Raw genomic sequence first — 7260 nt, forward strand, 5'->3', positions numbered from 1 at the left:
CTTTGAGCATGCCATGCCCTATTTAGGTCCCAAGGGACCTCTAGGACCTGGGTTGATCTTCCTGAATCAACCACTACATTTTCAATCCGTGGTCCTTCCTATATGCCTGGAGCAAAGCCTGGAACAAGAGAAAATATACAACTATATGACTGTTGTCTACCTAGTTGGTCCCTTATAATGAGTGAGTAAAGAAGAAGACACTGGAATGAAAGAGAAGCATGTTTAGGAAGAGAATAGTATCCTCTCATGAATAATAAAAGATTTGTCTTTCCCTTCACCATACTTCTCCCTCTAATGTGGGCTAAAATTTGAAGACAAACACAAACACCTCTTCTCTGTTTTCTATCAGAAAGTCCTGGAATTGTGCAAAAACGGCACCTGAGCATCCTACAAGTCAGCACTTGTGCCCAATTTTGGCTCAAGCTGAATGAATTCACTTTCTGGGTGGAGGCCAAGAAAGCCATGGGGGAGGCTGACTGTCAGGTGACAAATTCATGGGGTATAAATATCAGGGAGAAAGAGGAATATCTTGAAAACCAAAGGTTACTTCTGTCCCTCCTTTAAAATATTGTTTGATATCTTGTCTCTTGTTTCTTGCAAGGTGACTTGGGAGCACCTTTTGCATGCCATCTACAGCAAAAGGACACTTGGGTGCAAGTGGGAATCTTGAGTCACTTTGAGGACCATTGCACAAAGCCCTAGGTCTTCAGCCAAGTGCACCCTTTCCTTTCCTGGTTCAAGGGAGTGGCACAGTCTAGCCATGCTCCCTGGGACAAGCAAGAGCCCATGACTACCTCTGCTTCTATGTCCCATTCAGTCTCTACCTCTACAAATGCTTCAGCTTTTACCTCCACCCCTGCTTCTATTTGGCCACACTTCTCTCTGCCACAGCCTCAGAGTAAGGCTCAAAAACTTGGTAGGGGAAATAAAGGAAGAAGAGAATGGAATTAGAAAAGAAGAGAGGGAAGCAGAGAGGAAAGAAAGCTCTTCCTGAAAAATATATGAGTTTTTTATCTACCAAATCACAGAAATTATTTTTCTTGTGGTTTACAAAGGTATTTCACACTTGATCTATGATTCAATTTCCACAGTATCCCTGTATGATATAGATTACTGTATAATATAGGTCATAAAACATGATTATTAGAGTTATCTTAATTTCTTACTCATACTAGTTAAGTAGAATGGATTGATCAAGTTCTTATGGCAGAAGATGAATAGGACTAACATTAAGACACACTCTCCTAACACAAACAAATTTCTTTTCTACCACACAGTATCTTACATGTGTAATAGAATTATTTTAAATTGAGTATATTTTAAGTTAAAGATATTATGATGTTTGGAAGCAGCATAGCAGTTGCTAAATAATGTGTTTTATGTGCTGGTGTACTAGACTGTACTACACTGTGATTATCAGTTTTCTCCTTCCCTTGGCTATCAGAAAACCTATCACAATATTAGCAATGGCTATTTCACATTATTGTACATTCATTTATTTCCATAGAAACTCAGGGATCTCTTTTGGTGTCACGTAATAAATGTGCAATTAACCACAGCTATTTTATAGCTAACACACATTGTCATAGCTACAGTGAATAATACATTAAAACACAAAGGAGGTCACAATTATTTGCTCACATCCTACAAAGTCTAATTCAAAGACAACTACACTTAAGATCATAGTTATGCTTCTAATTTCATCTATATTTCCTCACCCCTTCTAGAGAAAGCTTATCTTCATCATTTTTATATCTATACATTTATTAACCAGCATTTCTTCAACTCAGTTTTCTGAGAAACTCTCAAATATTTTTTTAAAATATGAGCTCTTTCCTTAACCCCAAACTTGAACGTTCTATTTAAACTATCATTTTGATATCACACTAAGATTGTATGTTGAGGAACATAAGCCCCCACCAATTTAGAGACAGGTGCCCTATCTCCAAATTTTTCTTTATTTATCTAATATCTCCAAATCAAATCATTTTTGTTGCCTATCAACTTTGATAACTTTTAAGTAGCTAAAATCATAGCTATATAAATGTTGCAATGGGGAGAAAGCTGGAATGACTTCCAACACTTTGACTAAATAAATTTAAGCTAGGACATAAAGAAACTATGAACTTGGAAACATAACAGGAGGATAACTTTTTTTTTAAAGAAAAACATTTAAAAAATGGAAAAGAGGTAGTAATTTGTGTATGCTAGTCGTATTTAACAATGCTGACCTGGTTAGCAGAAATAGGAGGGATCTAAAATTTTTAAAACGTGGTCTACATAGGGCAATTATACTCAAATTAATTGTGTGAATTTTCCCCTAGGCTTTGGCAGATCAGATTTATCTGCGATATGCCATGCCTTGGAAGGCTATGATCATCAGCTGTGGCACAGACCTGCAATGGTTCCATACTTGGCAGCTCTTGGGTACTCATAGCTGCCCACCGTGTCAGGAACATGTAAGTTTGTGCCTGCCTCTTCCCATACTCTATAATTCATTATCCCATAATTACGTTGCTGAAAGTTTATCTGTCCAAATACACTTCTGTAATGCATGACCATATCACTTATACAGATACCTTTTTTTTTTTTTTTTTAGGCTTAAAAGAAATTGCCTCACTGTGTTTGGCTTATTAGTACCTCTGTTAGTTAATTCCTCTGCAATCACATTGTCTGTGGACTCTTTATTCATAGATTTCTGATTTCAATGAAGATGATCTGCGGACCTTGTTTATCACGACTAAAACAATATGCTGGAAAGCCTGATGTAGGTTTAAGGTTCAGGTTTTCTAATGAGTGTATTGTAATAAATCTTTGCCTATGAACTCAGGAATCCTGAAGATACTGCTGTGTTACTGGGCCTGAGGCACCCTGGGGCACCACTGAGAGTTGTGAAGGTGTCTATCACTCTACTGCATGAGAGGTTCCAGTTGGTGAATGGGGCAGCAAGAAATGACCTGGTATTGCACTCCTCCAAGATGTCCAGACCCGCTTTCGGCTCTTATCACTCTTGGGCTATCTGAAGAACCTGAATAGCTCAGAATGCTGGCTCTCTGGGCCACAAATCATTATACCAGGTCATCGGATACTTTTCTTATTAGGGTAGTAGTTCTAAAAAAATGAGGTTCATATTTTTAATATTACAGTTCAAGGCATAAGGATTTTAGATGTAACAAAAGTTATATGAGGAACTTTCTCTGTACAGTCTAGTTTTGTAAAGCAAAGTAGTGACGATTTCCTTCCCAACTTTTTGCTCACTTTGGAACAAAGGAAAAGGAGGGGTTTTGTATTGTTTTGTTTCATTTTTACCTCTTTATGAAAATCTACTCAAAGTTGACTTGGAATTTTGAATTTCAAATGTGAAAATTGACTTGTTAATTTTGCAGAATGGAATTTAAAAAATTATTAAAAAGTGACAAGGCTGTCTCCATTGACTCACCAATGTAATTTCAGCAATTTGGGAACTTAAACTAAGAGGACACTGAGTCCAGGAATTTGATACCAGCTTGGGCAATATAGCAGGACTTCATCATTAAACACGTAAACAAAAACATAGCCTGGTTGGTGTTGCACACATGTAGTCCTAGCTACGTGGGAGGCTGAGGCAGGATGATAGCTTGAGTCCAGGAGGTCAAGGCTGCAGTGAGTGAAGACTGTGTCAATGCACTCCAGCCTGGGTGACCAACCAAGAACTTGTCTCAAACAAACAAACAAAAAAAGGCTAGACATGTTGGTTCATGCTTGTAATCCCAGCATTTTGAGAGGCTGAGGCAGTGGATCACCTGAGGTCAGGAGTTCAAGACCAGTCTGACCATCATGGGGAAACACCATCTCTATTAAAAATACAAAATTAGCCAGGAGTGGTGGTGTATCCCTGTAATCCCAGCTACTCAAGAGGGGGAAGCAGGAGAACTGCTTGAACCCTGTTGGCAGAGTTTGCAGTGAGCTGAGATCAGGCCACTGTACTCCAGTCTGGGTGACAGAACGAAAACCCACCATAAAAAAGAAAAGAAAAGTGCTAAAAAGATAATGAAATAGAAAAAATGTGTGATGTAAAATGTTAATGGTGATAAAATGAACTGAATTTCTGTATAAAATTTACAGACACAAGTTTAAAGTGATGACGAGACGTAAGTGATAAGACAAATCATAGTTTTATCTTAACACAGGGTTTAAATTTAACATATGTTCTTAAAGATAGTTATAGTCCATTTGTCTTTCTAGGAGGAACTGATGACAATCCAGAAATATTAGAAGCATGTGATGAAAGCTTCCAGCTATGCCCACCTGTACCCTGACATAGACAGTTCCATTACTCAGGACAAAGACTCTGATGCAAATGTGGTACACCGTCAATTTTTTTTTCTTACTAGTGATAGGAACCATAACTTTGTCCCTATACAAAAGAGTATACTGCATATGCCTAAATGAGAAATATAAGTGAATCATTGATCAGTAGGAAACCATTTTAAAACTCTTTAATTACAGAACAAAGTCTCTGAAAAAATTTTGTTGTTAATCTCTGAGTTTTCTTACATGGGTTTTCAATCTCTAGCCACACTATATAGCTAGTATGCTGCTCTACACATAAATTAGACATTCTATATTATTCTCTTATTCTAATAATGGTATCTTTACACATCAGAGTTTAAAACAAGTCTCATTTTTTCTATTTCTCCAATTAAAATAACTTTTTAAGATTTAATTTTCAGTGATTTTTTGTAGTAATAGTTTTGAAAGTGTTTGATCAGGATGGTTTATTATGCATTTATCTGATGTCTCCCTTCCTTCTGAATACTTCTTTTATTATCTACTTATTAAATCTATGATTAATAATTTGGAATAGGGATTTAAATCCAAATTCTATGTTGGAATTTACAGGAGTCAGTGAGCCTACGAAAAGCATTTATGTGCAGACCAATATCTGGCAATGGCAGTTGGAGACAAATAGCCTTCACCAGTCTCAAAGCCCTAGCTACTACAGTGAGTCCACACTTCTCCTGGATCTTATCTATTCAGCAAAAGAAGGCCACCCAATAAATCAGGCCCTTGCGCCTTGGGTAGAAACTCCTAAGTCCTCTAGTCTCCTTAAACAGCCAACCACACTGCCACTTTCCTCAATAATAATTACTGCAGCCCTGAGACTTTGGTAGCCTAGTAACTATAACTACTGATGCCACAGTCTTCTCACAGTATGATAAAACACCAGAGCATCAACGAGGAAAATCTTGACTTAGCCTTTCAAAATCTATCTAAATATACCTTCAATAAAGATGGCTTTTCTTCATAACAACTGCTTTCTACCTACTTCCTGAACTAATGCATGGCCTTGGATTGTTTTCATTCCTGAAAATGATTCAAAAGCTCCTATTTAACATGAACGTGAATGCAGGATTTTATTCATCAGCATAAGAATTTTCAAAATGATGTGAAATCCAAATGTGGAATTATATTTGTGAACTTTGTCTTTCAAATTATATTTTCATACCAACTAACTCACACAGTTTTTTGTAACTATCTGAATATTCTCCTCAGGTGGGGGAAAACCAGTGTCAGAGTTCTTGAAGAATTTATGAAAAAGAAAATGACAATAGTACATAAGGTTGTATTTAGTGAATGAAAATATTACTTTTAAAATCCTACTTAAGTACTGAGTAAATAAATAAAGCATATTATTCCAATAACTCTAAAGTATGTGTTCATGAAGAAAATACAACAAGGGTTAAAATGCATAAACAAACAAATGAGGCCAGGCATGATGGCTTGTGCCTGTAAGCCCAGCATTTTGAGAGGCCAAGGCAGGCAGATAACTTGAGGTCAGGAGTCTGAGACCAGCATGGCAAACATGGTCAAACCCCATCTGGAGTAAAAATGCAAAAATCAGCTGAACATGGTGGCATGTGCCTGTAATTACACTTCCTCGGGAAGGCTGAGGCAGGGGAATCACTTGAAGCTGGGAGGCAGGGGAATCACTTGAAGCTGGGAGGCAGAGGTTGAGGTCAGCCAAGATCATGCCACTTCACTCTAGCCTGGGTGACAGAGTGAGATGCTGTCTCAATACACACACACACACACACACACACACACACACACACACACACAACGGAAAAAAAAGAACTGTACTAGAAAAAGAGCTCACAGGCAAACTCACATGTCTAACAGAAAAAAAAAATGTTCTTTAAACAAAAGTTCCACAAGAGGCAAATTAAAAAAAACAAATGTATCACCTTGCATATAAAGTACAAATAATAAATTGAAGTGAACCACAAGGGGAAAAAATCAAAATTTACAAGTAAGTACTCTAAAAGAAGTTGAACGTCACTCAAAATTTTTCTGGATTCTATGTCTCTATATTGCAGAAATGATCATAAAATTTGCAGGAGCAGAACAATCAAAATGTATCTTAAACCTCAATAATGAGCTAGCTATCCCTTGAGCCTTGCTTCTCACCCACTGACCTTAGACACTTATGCCTCTTAGGTGACTTAAGGTTCCCTAATCCTGAAACACGAGTGTTACAGTTCCCTGAAGGCCCTTTCTCCTTCAGCCCATGGATGGCCTAGGATTGCTCACTGCAGTCTCTTCCCTGAGGCTTGTGTTCTCCATGTGGGGCACAACTCCAATAATCAAAAGCCCCTCAGTCCCAAGCCCAAGACTGCCTAACCTGGCCTCCTCTCTGTTCCCTAACTGCCTCCCTCCCTCAGGAAGTACTGCAGGGGATTGAGCCACAGGCCCTGGCTGATGATTGGGGGACTGCAGAAGTGGGTACAGGACAGGTTAGGTCATGGCTCAAAGCCAATTCCCCAGAGGCCAAGGAATGACCAGCAAGGTTTTTTTCCCATGATGCCCCACCGTGGCACCCACCTCAGCAATCCTGCCGGGACCTGGGTAGCCATGGTCAGCCCACAAGCTGAAGAAGGTCACATGGAGGTGCACTGCCTGAAGCTGGAGGCTTAACCTTCATGATCCCACAACCACTGGACTGCAGTGGAATGAGACACCCAGTTTCTTGGAGGGACGGGAAACAGGAAGGTTCATGCCAGACCTACCCTCCCACACACAACTTCCATTACCATGCTGGGAGTCACTCCTGACCGAGGATGCCAACACAGTACTCCTGAATGACCACTTTATTGTGGAAATAAAGGTTGTGACAAAAGGAAAACTTCATCCTGATGCCGGTACCCGGGGTGGCTGAGTTCCTTCACCTCCCTGGCCAAGAGGGAGAAAGAAGATGGACTCAAAGGACCATTTCATGTA

The 7260-nt window shown here is 39.0% G+C and overlaps 1 pseudogene; it reads left to right on the plus strand.

Annotated features, from left to right (window-relative positions):
- The first annotated feature begins 786 nt into the window (after positions 1–786).
- On the plus strand, positions 787–5197 carry LOC129530201 (serine protease 52-like; annotated as a pseudogene).
- The last annotated feature ends 2063 nt before the right edge of the window (positions 5198–7260 follow it).

The sequence above is a fragment of the Gorilla gorilla genome, chromosome Y, assembly GCF_029281585.2.
Source record: "Gorilla gorilla gorilla isolate KB3781 chromosome Y, NHGRI_mGorGor1-v2.1_pri, whole genome shotgun sequence".
NCBI classification, from domain to species: domain Eukaryota; kingdom Metazoa; phylum Chordata; class Mammalia; order Primates; family Hominidae; genus Gorilla; species Gorilla gorilla.